General features: G+C 42.1%; 1 protein-coding gene and 1 long non-coding RNA gene across 24 annotated transcripts in view; one reads left to right on the top strand and one right to left on the bottom strand.

The window, feature by feature from the left end:
- The window catches only part of ARPP21 (cAMP regulated phosphoprotein 21), a 150,414-nt gene that overhangs the window by 9,416 nt on the left and 113,788 nt on the right, over positions 1-27,210 (top strand). The window lies entirely within an intron of this gene.
- On the bottom strand, positions 1,599-4,263 carry LOC123830637. Its single transcript, XR_006787799.1, has 3 exons — positions 4,121-4,263; positions 3,742-3,886; positions 1,599-2,252 (listed from the first exon to the last, which is right to left on the bottom strand). It is a non-coding gene; the product is annotated as an uncharacterized LOC123830637 (long non-coding RNA).

Below are 27,210 nucleotides of genomic sequence, written 5' to 3'. Positions count from 1 at the left end.
AATTTACCACCTGAACCACTGGCCCCAGTGTTTGCCTTCTGGGTCTGAAAAAATAACTAATCGTGTAACCATGGCCAAGACTCTAAACCTCTCTGTGCTTCATAGTTTCAGCAGATTAAATTATGTAGAAACACCAATCCAGTCTGAACTAATTACTAGTTACGTGACTCTAGCAATTCTGTTAATTGCTCATTGCTTCACTTTATGAGAACATAAAGTACAATAAGGCCTACCTTGTCGGACGGAACAAAGTATTTGGACTATAGGTATTATTCACTATAAAGAAACCATTATCGTCATATGAAAAACTTTAGAGAGAGACTTAACCTCATTACGTGAGACAAAACCTCCCTTTAAGACATTTTTCGTAATTTTTACATTTTTTTTTTAGTAATTGAAAGTTCTTCTGTTCCCACCCCATAAAAATTTGGATGGTGACAATTGGAGACTAGCTTTACTCCTTCTGTGCCTAAACAGTAAAGGCCAGGCCAGTGTGGCAACCCACCCAGGACGAGTGCATTACATGAGGCCACTGTCTTCTGTCAGTCTCTCAGGACAGGGGTGGCCCATCTAGACGTGTATACATAATGAGCATACAGGTATTTTTTTCTCCAAAGCATTTTAATTGTGTGATTTGTACCATCTAAGAGGGATGGCTGAAGAACCAACTAAAAAGGGGTTGGCACGGACCCATGGAGAAATCACGTGGAATCCTGAAGGGCTGGGTGAGAGCCAGGAGGCCGCAGATTTGGAGGGGCTGGGAGGTGGAGCCAGCTTTCAACCCCCTCCCAGACCAGACCGGAAAGCGGTGCCGCTTTGGGCTTGCTGATGCGCTCCCCGGCACCCTGACCAAGTGCTCTGAGCGCCGAGTGAGCTGTTTGGACTGGGCGGCTGACCTGGCCTCTGATCCTGAAGCCTTTGCACCCGGTTTTGCTGAAACGAATCATTTCCACACCTGGGTGGAAATGGTCCAAAGATAGGAAAATCTCCCTCATAATTGGGATTTACTCAATAGACTCCCCATCAGGAAATGGAGAACCACAAAAGAAGACGAGCCATGCAAAACAGTGAATGATCAGATAATCGCACTTTATTTTTTAATTATAATTTGAATGCCAGCCATTCTTAGGGATATCACAGTCAGGAAATTATACAATGAAACTTCTCTGAAGGTACCTAGGAATAAATGTATAACCTTTGGTATTCTAATATTGGCTGAAAAACAAAACAAAAACCAAAGACTAGAAAAATTATAGTATATATCATATATATATATCATATATATCATAAATATCATAATACATATCATATATCATGATATATAATATAGTATTATATATATCATGTATAGTATACTATACTATACTATACTATAATATAGTATTATACTATACTATTATACTATATATTATATAGTATAATATATATACTATACTATAATATACATGATATATAATATAGTATTATAGTATTATAATATATATTCATCATAAGACACATACTTAAATACGAGAGTCATTTATGTAACTCACATTAAGCAAGAAGTGATTTAGCCAAAAAGCATATTTCCCAATACATTTTTCTTTATTGTCCTTAGCAATTCTTGCTTACATGTGGCAGATGTTTAATCAAAGTTTCCTGAATTAAAAACTGACCTTTATATTGTTGATGGCATTTAATATTCAGCATTCAAAATCAGCTCTAAGCAAAGTTTTAATTGTATTTTTTCCCTTAAAGTTTCAGCTGAAGTGGATTTAACATTTATCTTTCTGAAAAAGAGAACAAAGGGATGCCCTTATTTTTAAATTGCAACTGACCTGAAGATTATTTTGGCTGTTACAAAGAAGTTTCTTCTTCAGATCTCAGGCAATGAATAAGATTTCTACAAGAATAACAAGGCCCCTAAACAGTCCACTTAAACTGAATACATAAATCACATTTCCATGTACATGGAGACGGATGAATCCAAGGCAAGTTCACAAACAATTTCCAAGAGAGCTAGAGACAACTCATGTTTACTAGATATGGCCTTTGGAGAGATTAACCGTGACGAAGGTGATCCAGGATGCAGGGAAGGAATTCACTCCTCTGGAGATCTGGGCAAGTAGGCAGCCTTGGCTTAGAAGGCAGGGGTGAGTAGGGGAGGGAGAAGAGAAATCCTGGGAAACAGGAGTTGCAGACCCCTGTTCCGGTGTTAAGGTGTTAAGCAGAACATTCTGACCAAGCTTCAAGAGAGAGCACTTTTCTTCCTGCTGTGGGGGAATAGCAGTAGGATTAACCAGGGTTAAATAACAAACCATTTAATCCACTCAGGATCACTGAAAACTGGAGTAATGCTTCACCCCTCCCTATAAAAACCGTGTAATCCAAAAGGAAGGGATACAGATGATTCAGAGTGTATCTCTTAATTTACCTCCTATATTTTAAGATATGCCGTGTGTGGTTCCAATTGAATGAATGTCTATTCACCCTTCCACTTCCCAAAGAAAACCAAAACCTGGCACCTTGATTTAGACAGATGAGAAACACATTCTTTTTCTTCGCTGAGACTGTGGCAGGCTTTGGGAATACATAGAAAGCAATAGATTCTACCACAGCTGGTCTTCTCCTCAGGAAGTCAGAAAATATATTCTGGGCCACACTATGTCAAAGTGGGGGAATTTCTATGCCATTTGAATGGAGGAGAGCTCAGTTCTTGTGTGACAGGCAGCAAGACTTGTCTTGGCATCAGATACCATAAGTATTCATTCATTTCTCCGTCCTTGTTTTTCAAATGTTTATTGAGAGTTTTCTGTGTCGGGCCTCATGCTAAACACTTGGGAAATTGGCTCTATTGGATTTTATAGGTATTTGGGAGACTTAAAGGCAATTTAACACTTTGAACAATGACTTGGATGATTGAGAATATGAGGAAACTCCAAAATGACAGATGATAAAGCAATGTGAATTAATTTTGACAAATTGGAAAAACATTTCTTTACTGGGAAAGCTAACTAGGAAAATCCAGAGGCGTTGTCTCAGGAGTAGAAACCATACTGTTTCCAGAAAACGAACAGGGAAGAATGAACACCACTGGTTAGTTGCTGCGGGAAAGGTCTACTAATGGTGAGGCCAGAAACTAAAACCATCAGATGGGAAGCTCTCCACCAAGAGAAAGGAGTCAACTGATTAATTAAGAAGATCTATTTGAAATTGAGATGAGGCACTCTCTTCTTTTTTGACCTTTTGAAAAAACACCTTTACATTATGGCTTATTAGAGTCCCAACCAACTGATTCAAGTAGAACTGGGATTCTGAACAGCAAAGTTCAAGTTTATATCAGATCATACCAATATCTGTTTAGAATTAAAAAGCTTTTTCTAAAGGCAGATTATTCTTCAAGTTTGTTTTGAGGTGCCACATCTGTGTGTTTGAGAGAGGACACTAAAATAGTTTCAGAGTATTACAAAAGTCTTTTTTTAAGATTTTATTTATTTATTTTTAGAGAGGGAAGGGAGGGAGAAAGAGAGAGAGAAACATCAATGTGTGGTTGCTGGGGGTCATGGCCTGCAACCCAGGCATGTACCCTGACTGGGAATCGAACCTGTGACACTTTGATTCACAGCCCAAGCTCAATCCACTGAGCTACGCCAGGCAGGGCAATATAAAAGTCTTTAATAGACTGAAAAATAGTGTCTGTAATCTGGAGATGGATTTACATATCAAACTTCAGAGGAGTAAAAGATTTGCTTTATTGGATACCTGAAGGATGATTTGTTTTTCTTTCGTTGTAAAAGATGCACTTCTTTCCATTGGCAGAGAGAAATAGTTAGGTTTTTGGAAGCAGAGAGATACTGGATACATGGCCCCAGACCTGGTTCATGTTCCAATATCTTGCCCTGAAACACTGAGAAAGAATCTACTTTTAGAAGTTACTCGTAAAGCAACAGGATTACATCAGAGGATTGCCTAAATCTCTTCCAGTTTAGTTTCTATAATTCAATGGTATTTTTTGTATAATCTCCATGGACTGGTTTAATATTGCATTTCTCTATAAATTTTGGTTAGACATTTTGTTTTAGCCTGAAAATAAGGACTAACATTACAACATAAGAGGGAAATGATTTGAAGAAAATCTTACCAAGAATAGTTGTGAAGGGGATATGAGGTCCCAGACCAGGGTTCAGATGCCGCTCTGCAACTCCATAAATTTCTTAAGCTTTCTAAACCTCAGCTTCCTCATTTCTAAAACGAGCCAGTTGTAAGAATTAAAGCTGAACAACTTAGCCCAGTGCTTACTATTATTCATTTATTTCTATCTGGTGCTCATCCTTTTTTATTTGCTTATCCTTTGTTTTGTCCTTATCACAACCTTTGCCTGATGCCATTGGCCTCACAAAAATAAAGCATCCCCTTAAGGTCCCTCCCAATCTGGAGAATGTTTTCATGCTGCGGCTGTTATCTTGAGTGTTTTGTTCATGCATAATTGGAGTTCATTTTCAGCCCAGTCACACTGTACATGATAAGCAATTCCAAGCCAAGGGTTCAGTGAGGACAGGCTATCTGGGGACACATAAAGTCCACATGACTTTCTAAAAGGGGCTCATCTGCACGGTTAGTAGGGTTTGACAGTTTATCAGCGTGGATGGTCAGTAGGAACCTTGAAAAGAGAATTGGGCATGGATGATTTATTATACCACATATGCACAAAATTCCATGCGACACTTTATTATCTGCTAATGGAGACTCACCTGGGGTGAGGTTGTGGCTCTGATGCACATTTACAAAGAAAGTTAACTAGGGCCTCTAGATTTGTCTAGAAAAGGTAGAGAGTTTAATCTTAGCACCCTTCCAGGAGCAATCTGGGACTTTGAGCCCTGGAAATGATTTCAAATAAAGTTACAGTGGACTTGTGATTTGTACACTTCGCAGATAAGAGCAATAGCCAAAGCCAACGGAAGACCATTTGTAGAATCAGAGATTCACCAAACCGATCTAGGAGGAGAAGAAGGCTCTAAAATCAATTTTCTGAAAATCACCAGAAAACACTACCCCTTTGCTTTGACCTGGCTGTGAAAAATAGATTGGTTTTGATGTTTTAGGAAAGGATTAGGTGATACCACATGTGTCCTTGTTTATAGATTAGATCCTCGGGCTTAGGCAGGGATCAAATGGTTTGTACTGTCGGTCAAGAAATGGGTGGCTACTAAATAGACCTGGACGTGCAAACTTGAAAGGACTGATATATTTTCCGACAAGTCTTGGGGGACTTGTGTAAGTTTTTCACTGATAGAGCGTCAACTCCTGATGAAGTACACTGGTAAACAGTAAGAAAAATCCAAATGAAAGGAACGTGATGCTTTTCTGAACTTTTTAGGACAGCTACTGAGTGGCCATTTGTGAGGAAATCTGTATTTCTGTATTGATTAGGTCATTAGTGTCATTCGTTGTGCTTTGCAGGAATTCTTTTCCTTGGCATGCTCCTTCTACCCTCAAATTACCTTGTTTTCCCAGGCAGAAAGTCTGATCAGTATGAGAGATCCAAGATTTCTGTAGCTCTGCTGTGTTATGTGCCGAAGCCCCAGAGACAGTGATAAGGAATAATCAGTCCTCTACTGATTCTGAATTTACCTGCGGATCAGTTCTGATCATTGTTATTTGGCCACTGTTATTGGATTATTGTTATTTGGGAGAAAATAATTTGTATTATTGTTTGGCAGTGTAAATGCTAACTGATAGTTATGAACTCTCTCTTGTGGTCAAAGAGACTTGTGTGCCCACGTGATCTGTTCTTGGTTGTGGTCACAGCTGTGGTAAAATTTCTGTTGTCACATACCTTGGGATTCTTGTCTAAGGAAAGACTATTTCATCCTTTTTTTTTTTTTGCTTTTTTCTATTTAATGTGATTTATACTGTAATAGGCAAAAGCTATATGAAAGCCAGAGATTTAAATCTCACCTGGAGCTCCGGCCCAGGAATTGAGAGCCGGGATAGCAGAAGGGTATGTGGCAGGGCCCTAACAAAAAAGACATGGAAACCAACTTTTACCCCGGTACAGAGTGGGTGGAAATGTGTGTGCATGCATCTCAACTCTGTACTGTGGCTGTCGTTTGGGACGAGGATAGATTCTCAGCTCCTGATGTCACCTACCTGTGGGACACACTTTCTCTTAGTGTCCTAGAAAAGCAATAGGCTTAGGTCAAGATGACCTAAGTTTGAATTCCATTTCTGCCTTTCAGTGGCCCAGCCAAGTTCATTAACCATTATGAGCTTCAACTTCCTTTTTAGACTATATGGGCAACGATACTCCCTTCATGAGTTACTGTACGTCAAATACTTGCCGCCTGTAGAAATGTTATCTCCTTCCTGCTTTCTCCTACAGGGACTATTTATCCATTAAAATATTGAAACCTTTAAGAAAATGTGTAATGAAACTATATATATATAGTTTCAAAACAATATTTGTTGTGAAAATACTATGATGTTATAATTAGAGTCACAAGTATTTTATCTGTCCGTGGATTACTGGGAAAAAAAAAGGAATATAAAGAAAATCATGTTGATGGGTGGGATTCTTTTGCATTGGCTTTTATATGGTGTTAATAATATATATCACATAGTTAATGAAAAGAACAATGAAAAGAAAACTACAGACCATCTAAACCTGTATCTTTCCTCACTGCCCAACTTAGAAGCAACGTTATGACCCAAGGACCTACTAGTTCACACTTATGTGCAAATGAATAGACAGAGATGAGTGACTAAGGGAAAATATTAATTTAAAAAATTTTTAGTAAATTCATGAAAAAAATTGTCTTGGAGATACCTATTCAGTGATGAGTAGAGTCTAAAGAAAAGTTGCTTTTCCATTTTTTTCCCTAATGGATTCACGAGGTTTGGGCTCTCAAAGTCATTTGGATGGTACTCGTCTGTGATTGTTTCCAGTTAAGGCACATTGGCTTGTCTTCAGCTGTGGGTTCTAGCGTTTCTTCTGTCATGATGGGCAGGAGAGCTACACTGGTCATTTATACTCTGCCTTCCGTCCCCCAGGGAAGCACTAACGCCAGGTAGATAAACCTACTTCCAGCATACCTGCCAACACATATTTATGCAATGCACTGACAATGAGGGTGAAATGACCCATTTTTACTAATATGTTTCCCCTGAAACTATTTGCTGGAAAACATCAATTAGAAGTCACCCGGCTGAGCTTCCTCCGTTGATTGTTTGTCCTCAGTTTGTTTTCTTCCGAGCAGCCCCCCGCCACCTGGAACACACACACACTCATGCTTCGCCTGAGCTCTCCCTTGTGTTGCGCGCAGAGGGTGACGGTTGGTGGCTCTTGGCAGATGTACAGGATCAAAGTGGCCTTTTTCTCCTTCTGCCCTCAGGAAGTCCGTTCCTCAGACAAAGGAAGTGGTGGGCTTAACGGAAGTTTCAGCCCTGCCCTAGAAAAAGCTAAGCGCAGTATGAAAATAGACCTGATTCTTAATTATTTCTCAGAGGTAGTGGCTTTGTGAACAGACTTGGGCAGAGAGATTTAAGGACTGTGTTAATTAAATGTTTTTTTTTAAAATTTGTTAATTCTATTTTTGTGACCTGAAGCAAACAAATAACCAAAATAATCTTATTTGTCTCTCCATTTAGCTAACTTGAAGAAATGCAAAATCTAGATATAATGCTTATTGGTAAATATAGAATTTACTTGGTATCCATATATTTTACATTATATACGGAGAACATATTGCTCTAAATTTCTAAATCTCTCTGATTCATTATATAAATTAGCTAGCCAGGTTTACTTGGATAAATGGATTACCTACAGATTTATTGTTGGGATATATAAGCCAACTCTTTACTAAATATATGTGTATAAAGTCATCTGTTTATTTAGATACACATACATACCACATACATGTATATATTATATGCATTATCCATAAAAGTCACAACCTGGTTATGTGAGTATTCTGGAAGAGTCATCCCTATTATCATGACACCAGTGGTGGGGTGACCTGAGCTGGCTGTGTCACTACTTCACTTCCTTTCTGAATTCATTTATTTCGCTGCTAATAAACAGTCTCTCATTAGGGACAGGGTTACAGAATGGAGTCAATGAAGACAGGAAAGTTGCATTTATGCCCATTCTCTGCCCATCAGCATTGATGAAATGGCAAGATGGACATAGAGGGTAGGGAAAATGAATGTGTCGTTTCAAATGAGCAGTTAGGGATTTCTGTACATTTCAGGTTTTGATTCCAAAACTCTGCCCCAGTGACCGAAGTGAACTATGCTGTCTTCTAAACGTCAGTTGCTGACCAAGGGCTCGTCTTTTAACACAAATGCGCCACCCTAGTCTTCAGTGAATCCTCTTACAGAAGGACATAAGCGTGAGTGAGTACGTCCTCTCAAAGGGAAGTTCAGACTGCGATGTTCCATCTCTGGGCTACATAAAAGGCCCATCTCTAAAGCAGTGGTTCTCAAACCCGCACGTGCATCGCAATCACCTGGAGGGATCATTCCAAGACAGATTAGATTGCTGGTCCCTCTGATTCAGTGTCAGGCTCTGCGCGTGTGGAGTGAGGCCCAGGTATTTGCATTTCTAACAAGTTTCCGAGTGATGCTGAGGCTGCCGGCCCAGAACCACAGTCCGAGAACCTTGGGCCTAAGGCACAAAACGCCTTGTCAGAGCATAGCATTGGCATGATTGATGTTTCCTCATCTGAAATATTAAAGGAATACTGTGACATGTCAAAACAAATAAACCTCAGGATGAAGTTTAATTTACTGTGATTTAAAAATTATTTGTAAAACACAGCATCTTAAAGGAAGAGTTGAGGATTGCAAATTCTACCAGACAGGAAGTGTTAGGAACCCCCGTTTTGTGCGATTACAGGAGGGCGCAAGTTTCCCTTGAGGGTGTGCGCTAAGAGCTTCTAGCATGCGATTGTAAGATCCATGGAATTAGAATAATTCATAATCTGCAAGAGTGGGCATTTTAAAGGTCAAGTAACCTTTATGTAAACACTGGTAAGCACTAGAGGACTGTGACCACAAAAATGTGTAGAAAATGATTTATAGCAGCTTTAGGGATGATTGCCCTACACTGGAAACAACTGAAATGTCCTTCAAAAGGCAACTGGATAAATAATGGTATACCCGTGCAATGGAATATTGCTCAGCAATGAAAAGGATCCAACTATTAACACCTGTAACCATCTGGATGGGTCTCAAGAACATTCTGTGCTGAGTGGAAGAAGCCAATTTCAGAACTTTGGACTTATATGATCCCACTTATATAACCTCTCAAAGTTATAAAACTATAGTGACATAGGAGGACAAATTAGTGATTGACAGGAGATATGTCAAAGGCGAGGTGTGATGGTAAAGGGGTGGCATGGATTTGCTTTTTGGATGTTGTAACCATTGGTAGCTGAGTGTCATGGTAATTATGCAAACTAATACATGTGTTAATTCATAGAACAACACAGACCCCTACAAGCCAAATTTACTATATATTTTTATGATCATATACATATGGTTTTAACAAATTTAATAAATGCAGAATAATACTATCTTTCAGTTCTACCAAATAACTGGATTTGCATAATTATGTAAGGTGGAAGTATCAATTTATTTAAATACATAAAAATGCTGGACCTCAAACAAAAGGTGAAAAATGATCTCCATGAAAAGGGTTCTTTATAAATGTGCCCAAGGTTGGGGGACTGGCCTAGTCTTTAGCTATGGCTGCTCTAGCACCTCTCTCCTAGTAGAATCCTTCCTTGTAAGCTTTATCACTTTCAAAATGAATCTAAGGGGCAGGTCTGTTCTCATTTGTACCAGCTAAAAAGGACTGACAACTCTGGAACTGTCATCCAGGTCCCTTCCACGGAGATACATTAGCCCTCAAAAATTGCTTCCGTTCTCTAAGAAACCACCACGCCTGCATCTCCGCATGCCGTTGGAGGTGAGACCTCATGACCTATACGAGCAGTCCTTCCTCCAAATGGGATGACGTTCTTGCAGAGGTCACGCAACCACTTTGTAGTAACGGGCTCCCCTTGTAGTTCATTCACGTCTCCGTTTTAGGATTACAACAGAATTAGGTATTGAGTATGGGCTTTTTTCTCATTTGTCTTTTGTATTCCAACGGGATGTGCATGTTCCTGGCTAGGAATTGCAGAAATGATACTCTCTCACGATGAGAATACGTAGTTATTATGTGGTTTGGCATCCTTCTTGAATAAGTAGCCGTGGCCACATGTGTGGGTGTCGCAGTCACCCCCCTGTGAACACACACTGAATGCACAAATTGCACAGCAGGAGGGGAGGCCGCGGGTGGAGCATGGGTTTTTGAGACCAGCATCTGAGTAATGTCAGTGCCATTTCACCTTTCGCGGGGGACCTATCCGTTCTGAACCTCGGGTTTCTTGTGGCATTTGACGCGTAATATGGTATAGGAAAACATGGTAGCTATTATTTTTTTATAGAATGGGTTCACGTATCTGTGTTTAACTTGAATTAAATACCAGCAACTGCAGGAATGTGTGATGATCATTATCTGAATACCAATTTGTGATTTACTTAAAAAAAACCCCAGTTTGAAATACAACTTCCTTTGGCTACAGTGGATGCTCTGAAGGCTCTTTCTGGTGGCGTATCACTAAGTTTCATGAGGAAATAGCGCAATTTAAATACGAGTTTAACTGTAGCACAACTTAGAGGGAGCCATCTATGTATGTCTGTAAAATGCAGACTTGATGCCGTTTAAGTAGCTGACTTGTTAACAGGTTCTCTCTGAAATGACCTCTCTTCGGCGCCCGGGCGCTGGTGTGCGGGGCTGGATTTCGGGAGTGAGTGTACAAATGTTGCCCACAGTTTGCATGGGCAGAGACGGAGCGCAGGCCAATCTCCTGCAGCTGGGAAGAGCAATTAGCAGCTTCATGAATTAGGGGCTTGTTTACACTGTTGTCCAAGATAATCATTTGTTTGTTTTAACTAAGATGCTCTATCTTCGTCAGAGGCATCAATCCTCATATTTAAATGATAAGGTCTCTGAATCTCATAAATAATGTTTGTGTTTCACAGCAGGAACCCCTGTCACTGCCTGTCTTTTCTCTCACTGACTCTGGTAATCAAGACATGAGTTACATATATCTTTCAAGTTATTCTTCAAGCAGTTCAAATTATGTGATCTATTCCAGCGACTATTCTGACACTGATCCATTCGTTAAAGTACCTTTTATATACATTCCTGTGCACAGACACATCCCGCAAACACTTGCACACACAGACGTGAAATAAAATTTTACAAAATAAGGCATAGCCACACCAAGGGGAATATACTTTTTCATCTAATCTTTACCTGCTCTGTCCCCATCCATTTCATTCCACTCCTTTCTGTGTTCTGTTGATTTAATTTAAAAAAATCCAAGTTACAACCAATCATTTGACTTCCTGATTTACTAACAGGTCACAACCTAAAGTTTGAAAAACATTGATTGATCTACAAAGAAATTTCCTTATGATTCTGTCTTCTCCCCAGAATTTGTAGAAAGGAGTGCATCTGACATCCCTGTCTTTTTGATCTTCAGCTGTGTGTGATTTTAAATCAATGATCAAAATATGTCAGTCTTCCCACTGGGTGAATGCCAGTTATTAGTACCTTTTCAAGACAATAATGGCATCTAGTCACTCAATTAGTACTTAGTGATGAGTCAGGTAAATTATTTTGGAAATCACGGGTGTGAGTCATTACTAAACTGTATCCAGTTTTCCCAGAAGGGGGACTTCATGAATAAGGTGGTCCGTGTATTCCTGGAAAATGTTTGCTGATCTGTGTTTTGTTCTTCCTGTAGACACAACACCCAAGGTCAGTATTTTTCTAAGGCATAAGCCATATAAACATGTTTGAATATATGCTAATATTAATATAAACAGTTAATATTTGAAATAACTGAAATATCTGCACACTATTCCTGGTTAAGATGATAGGAAGACATTCACCTTTTTAGAATCACTTATTTCCTTCCCATTACGTTCCTGGTGGTTTCTAGAGACTCGGAGAGATGCAAGGCATAGCGAAGTCCCTGTCACTGGGGAACGTAGAGTATAGCCTGCCTCTCAGATAACCTAGAATTCTATGGTAAGTGCTGAAGTGGAAGTGTGTGCCCTGACAGGGGTCAATGTGAGCACAGAGCTAGAATAGACCATGGGAGTGGTGGGTAGAGAGCCAGGGATTTGCTAGGAAAGATGGGACTTTGGAATCTCATCTCCTTGGTCAAAAGCGGCGACCCCTCCCATGTTGTAAAATGAGTTTCTCCAGGCACATTGTCCTTTGGAGAGCGGAGGTGGCTGCAGCGTGGTCCTGACTGATGGTGGGACTTCCCGCCTTGTACCAACAGCACCGTGCTATTCAGGGACAGCTTAGTCAGGATGCACATGGCTACACGATGACGCCTGTGTGCGTAAGGACCCGTGTAAGTTCTTGTAATAAAAACATCAGAGAACTGTTTTGTGACAAGTGTCACAGGTGTGCATTGCACCATCTGCTGGCACAGGGAGAGCATGAGACACATGCCAAAGGCCAGATCAGAGTTCCAGCCCCAACAAGCCTTTCTGGCCTCCTGCTCGGGGATCTCAGGTTATGGACGCTGACTTTTCCCCCCTTTTGATTCGATGACTCTCCCACTGGATTCAATGATAGAGGTGGTTAAATAAATCCTTATAAACTGTCACTTCAAATTACTGAAGATTCTTTTTTTAAAGATTTTATTTATTTATTTTTAGAGAGGGAAGGGAGGGAGATAGAGAGAGAGAAACATCAATGTGTGGTTGCTGGGGGCCATGGCCTGCAACCCAGGCATGTACCCTGACTGGGAATCAAACCTGCGACACTGTGGTTCGCAGCCCGCGCTCAATCCACTGAACTACGCCAGCCAGGGCAAATTACTGAAGATTCTTTTAAATGTTTACAATTAAATAGTTCTTTTCAGTTCCTCCAGGGGGACACAGGGGACTTGGTACAGTCACACACTGAACAATGAGCAAGAAGCCATCTATAAACAAAGGGGGGGTGCAGCCACCAGAGGACCCCTTCGTTGCTCTGTCTCATCTGGGTTTGTTCTTGGCTTCTGCCTCGGTCATTGGTCCGGTTCTTCCAGATACGAGCCGTCTGAACTCTGCGTCTGTGCCCTCCCCCTGCATACACAGCCTAAGTGCGCATCCCTACTGTCACCTCGGTCCTTTGCCCCTTCAAACCGTCCTTGCCACTAGCTATGGCTTGTGAGAAGGTAACCTCCTTTCTCATGTCTTCTGTCCCATCCCTGTCTGGGAAGAGAGAGCCATACATGTGCTCTCGGGCAGGGCGACAGGAAGGTTACCCCCAACTCTTCGGCATGTGTGACAACAGGTTAAGATAATGAAGAACTTCACTCTTAATGTTCCTCTTGATGTGTCATGGTCAGACTCAAATGGAGGATTATTAACTCTCAACTGAGGACTTTGAGTACATGCTTTCTTTCTTATTTAAAGAATGCCACTCTCCTTATTGGATGAGAGGGACTCCTCTGGGCACTGTGAATTATCTATTCTAACTTTTGCTCTTGAAAGTGAGTGAGCTACCCTCTGAGGATTCATTTGGAATTCACTGTTGAGCATACTTACTGAAACACAGGGAAGCTAAGTCCTTGGAAAGCTGAGTGACTCTTCATTTTTTGCAGACTGTCAATTTTTCAAAGGCAGGTGCCGGGCCATGAGTCTCTTCGGACCTCACCCAACTCCTAACAGAATGCCTTGCTCCTTGTAGGAACCGGGTCCATAACAGTTCTCTGACTCCACTGGCATGAGCAAGGCCTGACCACACGTGTGATCCCACGCATAGGGACTATCTGCACAGTTCCAGCCAGGCTCTCTGAGACCAAACGTTTCGCTTTGACTAATTAAAATATGACTCTTCTCAGCCTTGTAAGCAATCAAATACCGAATACCATTTGATATTCTTTTATCGATCCATTGTCGTGGTATGCAAATCAGCCACTGGGCTGTGCTCACGAGAATGATAATCCGTGCTGTTAAAACTTCACTTCACCCCCACCCCAGGCCTGCCCACAAAGAGAGGGTGAACGAGGGAGGATAAGGAGGGAAATGCAAAAAGCGACTGTGAGTCCTCACTGGTAAACTCAAGGAATATTAACCACACAGACTACCACTCAGCACCAGCATGCAGGAGCACAATGGAAGTGTTAGTTGCTGTTAAAATTGTTTAGGCTGCTCCTTTGGTAGAATATTTGAAGTGCTAATGCATATGCTCTGCATGGGGTAGCACGGAAGGATCAGAACACTTACGAATCTCTTAGGGCCCGAGATAAATTTTAAAAAAGATTATTCAGTTCGAACTAATCTTATTATGCCCAGCCTCTTCCGCAGAAGAGTGTAGGTAAACAACAATAATACCTATTTCCTGGGGTGGAAGTGAGGCATGGTAGGTGCCTTTTAAGCTGTGTGATCTTGGGCAAGTTTCTTGGCCACACTGAGTCTCGGTTATCCCTTCTGTATAATGGAACCAGTGACCTCCAACCAGTAGTAGTTGTGCAAGAGTAAATGAGATAATTTTATAAACTGCATTAACTAATATGTTCTCATGGTACCTTGAATGCCTATGAGGTACCAGGCATGGCGTTACCCGTGGGTGGTTTTGAAATTGTATTTGAGGATGTAACTTTCAGAGCTACCTCTACGAAGACATGCGTTAGATTTGAGGTTAGAGGATTATGTAACCCTAAAGTGGCTGGGGAGAGTGGGAAATAAACAACAGGACCAGATTTCATTGCAGAGGTGAGAATTTACAACTTTGGGAAGAATCACAGATTTATTTTTAATTGATCTGACTTACCGTGTGGTCCCATAACAACCAGGAACTCAGAAACATGGACTGGCATACAAGTGCATATTGAATGTACAAGTTTTGATACCTTCATAAATATTGCAAGATTTGGATCGGTAATGAGGTGTCAGGGGCCAGAGAAGGTGATTTAGAGCAGCTAGTAAGGGTTCTATGCCAAGCACTGATATTTAACCTGGCTTTTACTACCGACACAATGCAGTTTCAGCCTTCCAAAGGCGATGTCTTGAGACAGCCCAGATAGGGCTCCGGGAAGCAGAGTCAAAGGCAGGGGTAGTGTGCAGGATGCTTGCTAAGGAGCGTTCTTGGCATGGACACCATGATGAGCAGGGAAGGGAGCAGGAGCAGGCAGAGGGAGACCAGATTCAGTTCTGGCCGCAGGACGAGACCAGCTTTGGCCAACTCTGTGGGGTGCTCTGCAGCCGGAATGGCTTCAGAGTGTGTTGCTAAGGTCGAAATGGCCGGGCCTTCCGCTCCCACCTCCACCAGTTACTGGAGACGGGCTGCCCTGGGAGGGGGCGCCACCCTGGGGACTCAGCTCTCTGCAGCTGAAATAATTCCTCAAGAGACAGCAGTCCTCCCTTGAAGAGGGATCTGTGTCTTCCAGAAAGGTAAAAACCTTAACACCATGAAGCCCCGGGCCGGGGTGTCCAGCCCATGGCCTGCTGGCTGAGTTTAACCCAGGATGGCTAAGAATGCAGCCCAATACAAAATCATAAGTTTACTTAAAACATTGTGAGGTTTTGTTTTTGTTTTTGTTAGTGTTTTTGTATTTAATACGTGGCCCAAGACAACTCTTCTTCCCGCGTGGCCCAGAGAGGCCACAAGGTTGGACACCCCTGCTAGGACATCGTGCATCTTGATGCCGAGGCCCATGTTGGATAAAAATTGCCTTGCATCCCTCTGAGGGAGAAAAGCCATAAGGACGCATATGGGTCAGGTTCTGTTTTGTTGGTTTTCAGAGCTGTGGCATGCAAGAGGTTTTCAAACCTCTCACGTTCTCTGGAGACACAATAACCAATCGCCTCCAAATCAGTGTGTCTCCCGTCTGGACTGAAGCCCAGTTTGGAGGCCTAGTCTTTGTCTCTGGAGATTATTTTAATCCCAGAGAAGATGTTATACATTCATCTGTTAGCATGGAAATTTTCAAAACCTGCACAGATACAGACGATTGAGGAACAACCCCCCAGGTGTCCATCCTGCGGTGTCAGTCAACACTTTGTGTCCTTCTCATTCCGGAGGAGGTCCGTCACGTCCCGTGGTGACCTGAGGCAGATCCAGACATGTGTGTCCTCAGAGCCGGGTGAGATTTCACAACGTTTGAAGTCCGGAACGTCTCTTCCCGGTGCTGACGTGGGCGCAGTAGGAGCCGTGAGAGCCGTGGCTGCGGGTGCGGGCACACCTCCCCCCATGGACCTGTGGAGCCATGCCCGGCCGTCCACTCACATTTCCTCTGTGCTGGCCCCGCAGCTCGGCCATGCAAATTGGATTTGAACCTGGAATGTGCGCGGATGCCCGGGGCTGTTTCCATGTTTCGTGGCACCCAAGAAGGCCACAATGTGAATCACAGGCCAGTTGCTTCATTTCTCTACTGATGGTGTTGAGGGGCCTCCTGGAAATGGGTGAACATGGAAGGGACCCGCCACCTTCCTGTGCTCTAGGCCATTTTTCAGCGTAGCACAAAACTAAAATCAAAATTTCTGTTTAGGTATGGAGAATCTTAGGGAACTTCTACACAGACTATCTGAAGCGATGGTGGGGGTGTTAAGAGAGCCCTCCCTGTAAGTTGAACATCTGAACCATTTCTGAGTCCTTTGCAAGTTCAAATCCCCAGGTGGGTTTGCCAAAGCGGCCAGGATGACACCCCAGCTCCAGGAGGCTATGCGAGGCCCCGTCCCGAGCAGAACAGTCGTGGCATGCCTAGCAGTGAATCAGCAGTCCCCATCACCCCTGCCACTCAAGCAGGAATTTGTTGGTTGTTTGGCTTCAGAGCAGGTGGTGGTGGGGGTTGCGGCGGTTGCATTTCCTCTTTGAGGTGGGGGCTCAGCTGTTTCCTTGGTCACAGGCCCCCGGTAAGTGCCTGGATGAGGCAGGAGGCCAAGAATACAGCTGAGACTTGAGCTGCAGCCAAGTCCCAGCAGCTGCTACTCTGTTCTCAGAGCTGGAACCAGCTCCCGGCTGCGGTGTGGCCTGATCTGGCATTTGGGGAGGGGCCTGGGAGGACTGTCACTTGCACATTCTGAGTGACTTAACCCACCTGCTCTTTGTGTGTGTGTGTGTGTGTGTGTGTGTGGCCTAATTTAAGTGACACTTCTTTGACGTTCATGTTACATGAAAAGTTTTAGGTCAGTGAAAACAGCATTAGACTTTCACTCTTTAGGGATCCAGTGAATCTGAAGATCTTAAAGGAATTAGGTTAAGAGATAAAGGTAAGGCTGCCATCCTAAACCAGAATATATGAGTTTAATATAAGCATGTTTTGGTTTACATGTATGTCTTTATACATGTGTACAAAAGTAGCTTGGAGAGAGTATTGGTCTAGAAGCAAGAACTGCGTCCAAGCTGTCCTATGGCCTTTACAAACAGCCATGTGATTGATTTTGGACATCATCATTGAAGTTGGCCTAAGTTTTTTGTTTTCTTTCTTTCTTCCTTCCTTCCTTTCCTCCTTCCTTCCTTTTTTCCTTTCTTCCTTTCCTCATTCCTTCCTTCCTTTCTCTTTCTTTCTTTTCCTTCCTTCCTTCCCCTTCCTTCCTTCCTTCCTTCCTTCCTTCCTTCCTTTTCTTCCTTTCTTTCTTTCTTTCTTTCTTCTTTTTCTCTAACTGAACACCATACATTTATTTCTCAGATCAGATTATGAGAGTTTGTTTTGGGGAGAAGTAAAGAAGTTGAAGTAAGTGGAAAGGGCCGTGCCAAATGCTATTCATGGGCACCCTAAAAAATTGACACAATCAAAATGTGCACTTAGATTCACATACACGCATCTGTGCATCTATCCTACATAGCACTAGTTAATGGGTCTTTTAAAATGCCTTACCATACAGTTGTTTTCCGTGATGTAAACACTGGAAGGTAAGAGATCATTTTAAACATTCCAGATTCTGTTATTCCCTCCACTTGAGAAACAAACAAAACAAATTCCCTGGGTAAACCTTGCATGGGTCCATGAGACTACCCTCTTATGTAAAAGCACCATTGCTGGGGAAGAGCCATTTCATGAGCGCCACCCAATTTTTAAACAATACACTTTCCCCTCAAGTCTGGGTCCTCTTAGAGAGTGGGGCTGGATTCTGATCATCTTGGTACCCCTGTTCCTCCCAAGGAACCTGTGAAGTGTATATAGAACAAAGGAAACGCGTTCAATTTATCCAGGTCATTATAGTTTTGAAAGGGAAGACAATGATGTGCTTTATGGTGTTAACCCTGCCCAGATCATCATACATGTGGTGATTGCTACCCTGGCTCATTTCAAAGTGCCGTGACTAAAGTTCAAGTCCTGGGAGCAGTCTGTCAGAATTTGAACTCTGGCCCCACCCTTTCCTAGAGCGAAACGTTGACTACAATACTTCATATCTCTGACTCAGTTTCCTCCACTCTAAATGGGGACATTTAAGGGTTAATCTGTTTATCTTCTATTTTTTAATCAAAATAAAGTCAGGCAGCCCTGGCTGGCGTAGCTCAGTTTGGATTGAGCGCGGGATGCGAACCAAAGTGTCGCAGGTTCGATTCCCAGCCAGGGTACATGCCTGGGTTGCAGGCCATGACCCCCAGCAACCGCACATTGATGTTTCTCTCCCTCTCTCTTTCTCCCTCCCTTCCCTCTCTAAAAATAAATAAATAAATAAAATCTTTAAAAAAAAATAAAGTCAGGCACAGAGTGACTACCCTCTAAATACACTGGAGTTGTTTTTAAATTGACTTGTTTACATTAACATTTTCCTTTATTTTTATGTAGAGTCTCAACTTGTATTACAGTAAAAGTAGTTTTATTTACCAGTGTGATGGATGGCAGTGCTAGTGATAATGAGGAAATAATCACTGGTTTGGAAGTGAGACCTCAGCAGTTTTGCCTTCTGAGTGGGCACCATAATCTCATGACTTGTTAAATTTCTATATTTATTCATTAGATAAGTGCTTCATCAAATCATTACTGAACACCAATGGGTTTCATAAAATAAAAATAAGGATAGCCCCTGTTTTTAAAGAATTTATGGGACAGGTAAGAAATTCACAGTTCCTTCCTGAAGAAGTGACAGTCTTTTTTGCAATGTTTGTTGGAAGCTGGGGCTCACTGGTAGGTCTGTATACTTCTGGTGCATTTTGGTACTGGATTGAAAAGAAAAAAAGAAAGAAAAAGAGCCATTTAAGATTCTTTATAGTTAATTAAAGGAAAATGTCATTTAGTCTGAATCGGGAAATTATAATGCACTAAAACTTAATCCATAATGAAATTTGGGATGGTACCGATACAGCCCCACTCCAAAATTATACAGTGTGGAAGCCAGCCATGAGGCATGCAGTCTGGAAGTATCTCCATTCTTGAGTAGAGCCCGATTTTTAAAAGGCAGACCTTTATGTGCTGGGATCATAGCAGTTGGGTCCCACTACTGGTGACTGGAGCATCTCTGTATCATTTCTGACTTTATTTTTTTTTACCCATTTGAGGCCAGGAGTGGACCTAAACATAGAAGCATGTTCATTTTTGCAGGGGCATCATCTCTACAGAAAAATTTTAAAAAAGGGAGCCTGAAATCTTTTTGTGGGGGAAAGTTGTATGTGTTACTTCTAATCAAACATTATATTATTGTCTTTAATAAATGTATTATATATTCCAGGAGAGAGGGGGGAGGAGAGATGGTGTATCTAGAGAGTGGTTATATTTACGATGGTCAGAGACTACACTCTGGCCATGGTGAATGTAGCAGCAATAGCTTACTAGTGTTGGTCAGAAGACAAATTTTTGCTCCCACATTTATTTCTAGAAAAGACTGCAATTATCTTTTGAAATCTACCAAGAGACCTACCCCCAAAATTCAGTTGTAATATTTTAAGGAGAAAGGAAAATCAACAAAGAGAATAAATTTACTCCAGATTTGTATATATGACTTTAAAAAATAAAATATGTGAAAATGCTGCATCATCATACCTTTGAAGAGAAGGCTTTCTCAAGTTCCTAACTGGCTGTGAATAATATCTCCAGGACCCCAAATCTGCCACAAAGCCCAGACCACTCAACCAGGCAGTGGGAGCCTGGAGGAAGGCAAGTGATAAGGCCAGTCTGGTTTATAACCAAAGCAGTTATTTAAACAAACAAAAAAACTCTCCCCCAATTGGCTGACAGAATCCACACATGAAGGATACAGCAGGCAGGGAGAATTTATATGAGAAACATTTTTTTTCCATATTTTTTAGAGTCCTCTTAAGTTTGGCGTGCTGGTGAGCCCAGCCCAGCAAATCACCAGCTGAGGGTGGAAATGGCCTTGTTTTCTGCTCCTGTGTTATTCTCCCCATGCTCCTGCTGGAGTCTCTGAAGCTCAGAAACATCGTGGCCTCACCTGGAATTGGCATCTGGGAGCGTGCCCAAGGCCCCCTTAGGAATGAGCAGGGTGCAGGGTTTTCCGCAGGGAGCCGGCATGTCCAGAATTGAGCACCACCTGCCAGATTGTAAAGTTAGCTTTACACACAGATGATATCAAAGACCGGGGGTCACACAAATTATACGCACATTTCTCTCTGTAGATAGATAGATAGATAGATAGATAGATAGATAAACAGATAGATAGACAGACATAGATGTCTATATCTATGTCTATATATCTATATGTCTTAATTCTTAATATTTAAATTACAATGCTAGCAATGTTTTGTGAGGCGAAAAGTAGTCAGTTATTCATGCTAACATGCTTAGAATTCTTTGGCACTTAGAGATTCCGATTACTTTCTTGCCTTCACTTACATGTTCTTTACTTTCCTTATATCTTCTTTGTTTTTTTTTCCCAGTGGAAATGTGTATCCTTTGAAGTGTAGAACACATTTTCCTATTCACTGTACTTTAACAGATGCAGGGAAATGCTATCCCTAATATACTATTTATCTATAATGATGAATAATCCTGTCTCTGCTCAGATGCTAATAATGATGAATGAATGGATTTTTTGTTTTTCTAGTTTTAAATCTATTTGTGGAAATTCAGTTCCATTGCAGACTCACCATGAACTTCTACTAATACAACGTGTTCCACTTTCATATGTTAATTTTGCTGGGTTTGTTGTTGTTGTTGTAGTTTTCTTGTTGTTTTGACAGTTGAGCTGACCAGCCTGCTCCCCTCCCTTTCTTCCTTCCTTCTTTCTTCCTAAATTGTCATTATGAGCATGAATTTATCTCCCTGTATAATTTTTCCCCATGTTTACACCTTGAACTTAGAATTTATTAAGGAGACCATATTCAACAAAAGATTCCACTTCTTGAGCATGTCTTGTTATTATGTTATGAATGTAACTACTGACTTCTTTCTTATCTATGTTTAAAATTTTGAAAGTATCACAAATAAGCTAGCAGCTCAAAAGCTGACTACTGCATATTCCATAAGATGAACAGATATTTCATAAATCTGATTCTTTCCCAGGTAATTCCAGCCTGGCCACTTTCATACCTGTAACCTGGGTTACCCTCTTGCAAAGAACTGCATTGAGTTGTGTTTCCACTCTTGGGTATAACACCCGATTCTCAGACTCCATCCAGGGGTCAGGTTTTCCTCTGTTGTTGCAGGATTAGTCCATCTCATTTTGTTTTTAAGTGCAATGTTGCACATTTGACACATCAAGGCAGGCGCCTTATCTTCCTGTCTTTCTTCTGACAATATCAGTTTGCACTGGGCCACCTGCAGTTTTCTCTTGTTTGAAGTCTCTGAAAAGCAAACATGCTTCAAGACTATTTTGTTCTAATCACACCACACATGTGCAAATCTGTAGCCACTCCCAGGCCTTTAGCTTAGGCATTATGGAATCCGTGAGTGAAAAGACCCCAAATCTTCAGCTTCACCATCAGGACCCCCAGGGAAATCTTGCACACAATGTAGTAATCCCTTCCCTTCTGCAGTGATGGGGCCGCTCAGCCTTGGAATCACAGGCCAACATTTCCCATCCGCTAAGCCCAGCCATGAGTCCCCTGAATCAGATCACTAGTTTCTTTCAGTTCTGTCATATGGAATGGTTTGAACATGCTTTATCCCTTCCTTTAGCACCTGGTAGCTCTGGCAGGCTCTAAGGACTCACAGAGCTTACACCAGCTCATACTATTATAAGATTATCAAAATTAATTTAATATTTAAAAATATAGAAAATTGGCAGCCCTGGCTGGTGTAGTTCAGTGGATTGAGCGCGAGCTGTGAACCAAAGTGTCGCAGGTTCGATTCCCAGTCGGGGTACATGCCTGGGTTGCAGGCCATGACCCCCAGCAACCGCACACTGATGTTTCTCTCTCTCTCTCTCTCTCTCTTTCTCCCTCCCTTCCCTCTCTAAAAGTAAATAAATAAAATCTTTAAAAATATAAAAAAATAAAAATATAGAAAATTACAAAAAAGCAAACACCCATTTTCTTTGACCTGGGTTTCTCAGAATTAAAGGGTTTTGTTGGAAGCTTAGAATAGGGAGCACCCAAATAGGAGAGTCCATCAAAGCAGAAGGCATTCACCTAAAAAATTCCTGTAGTCTTTTTTTTTAATAGTTAAATCTTTTTCTTTTCTCCATTCAGCAATTCCATGTCTTTGGATTAGAAAATTTAATCCATTTACATTTAAAGTAATTATTGACAACTAAGGACTTACTATTACCACTCAGAGTTTTTTCCCCATTACATTTATTTATTATTTCCCCATTACATTTATTTATTTATTATTTCCCCATTACATTTATTTATTATTTTTTAATTGATTGAATTTGTTTATAGTTTTGAATGAAACTAACTCTTTAACTGCCCCTTCAAGCAAGAATGATTGTTTGTTTGTTTGTTTTAATGGCGTTTTCCATGAGGCCAGGGACAAAGTGTGTATGTCATCATGCCTGGCCCGCCTTGTGAGGTGGAGGACAGTCAGTGACCCCAACTCTGACACTGAGAGGCAGAAGGGCAGCCAACTTGAAACTGCAGCCTCTGTTTCTCAGAGGACCAACCACGCGCTCCTTTTAGGCTACTCTCCAAACAGGGAATCAGGGGTGTAGTCAGCACAGCCACGGACGGCCCAGACCTGAAGTAGTTGTGCCAGCACAACCAGGCACACCCCAATTCATATGGCTTACGTAGGTAATCGCCTTCTAGTTGAGCCCTGAACACTGCAAAACACAGGTTCCACTCCACCAACATGTTGTAAGGTTCTTGAAAACGTTTCCCTCTCAAGAACATATCCATTTCTCCTTGCGGCAGATTTGTTCTGCTGTGTGATAGCACCACCAGTAGTCTGAGACAGACTGGCCCAAGCGCTCTCTGTCCAAAGACTTTAGAGTCTAGTGCCCACCGTGCTTTTTGGGACATTGTCTTAGAACATTGGTATGTAAAGCAGGATCACAACACAGGCCAAACATTGATGGCTTAGAAATAAAGGCTTAGAGGCCTTATTTTATACATTAGCTTTATTTACTGTACACAAGTTCTACCTGATTCTCTGCGAGTTCTCTCTCTGCAGACACATAGCTCCTTCCTTCCCTGGTTGCTTCCTTCTCTCCTCCCTGCCCTGAAAAAGAGGCATCGTATGAAACACGTTCACAAACCCTTTATTCATCACTTGAGGCCCAGAACACAGACACTTGGCTGGCAGTGCACTTGCACAACCTGTGGTGGTTTTATTGCTGCTTACTCTCCAACATCTACCCTTTAAGGAGGTTTTACAATGATTTAATTGTAGCGAGGAACAATTCCAACACAATATTGCTCCCCATTAGAACAAAAAACTCGCCACCATCAAATGAATTCGTCACTCCTGTATTTCAAGCACATCTTCTCTCAGGAAGTCTGAGGATAGTAGGAATTATTTACTGGGCACTTCTGTTCTTCTCTAGCAAATGTGGGGATCTCAGCGTAGTGACTTTTGCATTTTCATGATTGCCTTTGCAGAGTGTCGATCTGTAATTTTGTGTTGCACTTTATCAGGCAGTGCAGAGAATGAGGGAAAACAGAACGGGGGGAAAGTTCCTACGTTCAAGAAGGGGCACATACGGATGCTGTGGTACCCGAAGTGGGTACACTTCATCCAGAGGGGAAGATGACATTCCAGAGTGCTCGAGTGAGCACTCAAAAGTAGCTTCATGCAATAACTACAAGGAATAGAGTTGGGGAAGAATGAGAGTCCCTACTTCTATGAATATTTTTTTCTTAGCCTGGAAGTGTGAGCAAAGCCTAGATGTCTGGCCAGTTTCATTACAGTAATTCATGCATTTGATGCCATTGCCTATTCTGAAAAACTCAGGAACTACCAGCAGCGTGGAGAAACTCAACTGCACGTGTGTCTTCAGGTCAAGGGTTCAGCGCTCCTCTTTTCTCGTTAGTGAAGATGTCTTTCCCATTGTTTGTTTTCTCTTAATTATACCCGCTAGTTCTCTTAAGATGGCTTTCAAAATTAGCCTGTGAGAACACGAGACTAGAAGAAAATGTTAAGTTTCAGGTGAGCAGTGGTGTATATTGTTTGCACAGGTGCTTTAGTCCTCTGATTGCTTTGTTCTCAGATCCCTTTGTCTGTTTCATCCTCTAGTTAGATCAGGAACTCCTTTAGGGCGAGCACCATCTCTTTTTCTGGTATCCTATCCAGGAGGCCACAGAATGTTCCTCCCAGTAGGTCCTCAATAAGTAAGCTTCAGCTCTCTCTCTCCCAATGGAAAGGCCCACTGTCCCAGAGCTCAGCTAGACCCAAACCTTCTTGAGATCCATACCGCAGTGCTAGAATGAGCATGTCCAGAAGCATGCCCGACATCTGGAAGCATGTCGTGGTTTTGCTCCCTTAATGGCCGTTGGGCTGTGTGTGTTTACTTTAACCCTTGCCCCATTGGTTCATAGGTCTCTGAGTCATTAGATGCCTTGGCTTGTAGGTGGAAACAGCAGAATCCCAGTTAAGCCACCCAGCCATCACTGATGAGCACCCAGTTAGGTTGGAGCCTCCTCTTGTTCACTCAGTCAACAGATGCTACGACATGCCAGGCACTGTTCTCAGCACTGGGGATAACACGGAGGTATACTCAACAGGCGAAAATCTCTGTCATTGTGTAGCTTCTAAAATAGTGGGAGGAAAGAGAATTTTACTACTTGGTTGAAATTTTATGCCTTGCGAAAGAATGACTCATCTGCATTGCTGAGACCTGGGATCCAGTGATTGAAGGAGCTGACAGCCAGCTGACTTAACACTGGAGAGACAGGACAAGCAGGCAGCCGGCTTGTCGCCTTCCCCACTGCAGGCTAGTAATGAAGGGTGCAGTGGATATGAGAATAAAATGTAAAAATCTGTGCACAACAGTCCAGAATGACGTGCGTCCCAGTCAACACTCAGGGAAAACATTGATCAGAGTGACTGTTGAATCCTGAAGAAACCGCAGTATCACGATGCTAACACAGGATGGTAGTAGCTCAGAGCTACCCACCAAAAGAGAAACGCCCTTTGTTCCCCGTCCCTGAAATTCCACGCGCTGCACTTGGGATGGCAGCAGACACCCATTTCTGCTACATTTCCCTCTCCTGACTCTCTCTCTCCCTCCTGGGAACACGCCTCCTGTAGTCATGGAATCTTAGACCCACATTTCAGCTTTTGATTTGGGGGAAGTGCCCTTTGATTCCTTTGCTTCCCTGGAACACCTTTCATTCTTCCCCAGTCGGGGGGCAGGTGGAGAGCAGAGCTGAGGTCACAGGTGGGTGATTTACACTTCTACGTTGATGCCTTTTGATTTGGTTCAGTAACACTTGCTAATAATAATACTGAAAAGGCAACGTGGAAGCACGGAATATTTGTAGGCTGTGTCACCAAATACTAAGCACTGACGTAGGAGCAAACAAAGGCATCAGGGCAATAGAACCCTCTCATTTCCCTAATTTACACAGGGGGAGAAAAACACCAATGTGATCACCATTTCAAAGACCTGACAGAATAATAACTCATCCATGTATCTCCGCTTTATTCATTTCACCCAAGTGTCTCTCCCTTCCCTTTTTTTCTGCGGGGAAGGTTGGAATGACTCGAACAGTGAGCTCCCACTCGCACACCTGTAACAGCATCACGCTTATCGCGTTTGTTAAGTGTCACTGTTTTTGACGTGTCAGATGCCGCTGCCACTCCTTGTCGGAATGAAGGAGAAAAGAGTTCGCGTCAGATCTGCTGAGTAAAATTAACATCCCCCCTCCTTTTTGAAGTGCCTTGTCTCTTCGCGATGATTTTTTGTAATTTTTAATCCTTTAAGCCAGAGTTAAAAGTATACATTTTTGTGATAAATCCTTCTTCCATTTTACATGGTGTTGCTAATATAAATAACAGAAAATAAATAACGGATTACGTGTTTGGTGTCCAGGTCAAGGGAAAATTTTAAAATATTGTTTGAACTGCACCAAATGAAACCGAATTTAGCATGTGGCATTTCAGTTGATCATCCCCTAAAATAGCACCATAGGCGGTCCCAGTACCATGATATTTGGGGGGTGTATTTGCAATCAGTATGCATCTCCCTGGGATTCCTGGAAGATCCGACTATTTAGAAACATCTTTGTTTCAATGAAATTATGTGGAATTATTATCAGTAAGATGCCAGCAGTGTTATTTACATTCCTGGAAAATTTCTTCTGGTTATAGCTGGAATGATAAGACAAATCTCCATGTCCGACATCCTGGCATTTTGCTTGAGAACTGGGGGACATGCATTTCGAAATGTAGTCTGGCATCACGATAGGTTCTAATTATTCCACATTAAAAAAACTTAATGCCTTTCTGCAAACCCTGGGTACACTTAATCTGGGGATCATGCAGGAATGTGATTTCCTGTGTGGCCTCTGGAAAGGTGGGTGCTCTGAGTTCTAGAAGTAGAAGAAGGGCAATCAGACAGAGAGCTAGCAGACACCTACCCATAGGTCATTCTGACAGTTAGAGCTTACGGGCTTTTAGGATTTTTCACCTCCAAAGACCGAGCATAATGTCTAGAAACCCAAGTGTGTCCGTGTGGTTTTAAAGATACAATCAGAGGAGAAACGCACATCAGAATGTATGTTTGTGCAGTTTCTCTGCAGTATTTGCTGCCTCATGAGAGAGGAAAGCAGATAGTGTCCAATGAAAAACAATGTGTGGGGCTCTCTTGAAATAACCTGGG

Source organism: Phyllostomus hastatus, unplaced genomic scaffold, assembly GCF_019186645.2.
Source record: "Phyllostomus hastatus isolate PE091 unplaced genomic scaffold, TTU_PhHast_1.1 phas_scaffold_129, whole genome shotgun sequence".
In the NCBI taxonomy this organism is placed as follows: domain Eukaryota; kingdom Metazoa; phylum Chordata; class Mammalia; order Chiroptera; family Phyllostomidae; genus Phyllostomus; species Phyllostomus hastatus.
Note: the sequence above shows the minus strand (reverse complement) of the source record. Positions and strands in the feature narration are given on the sequence as shown.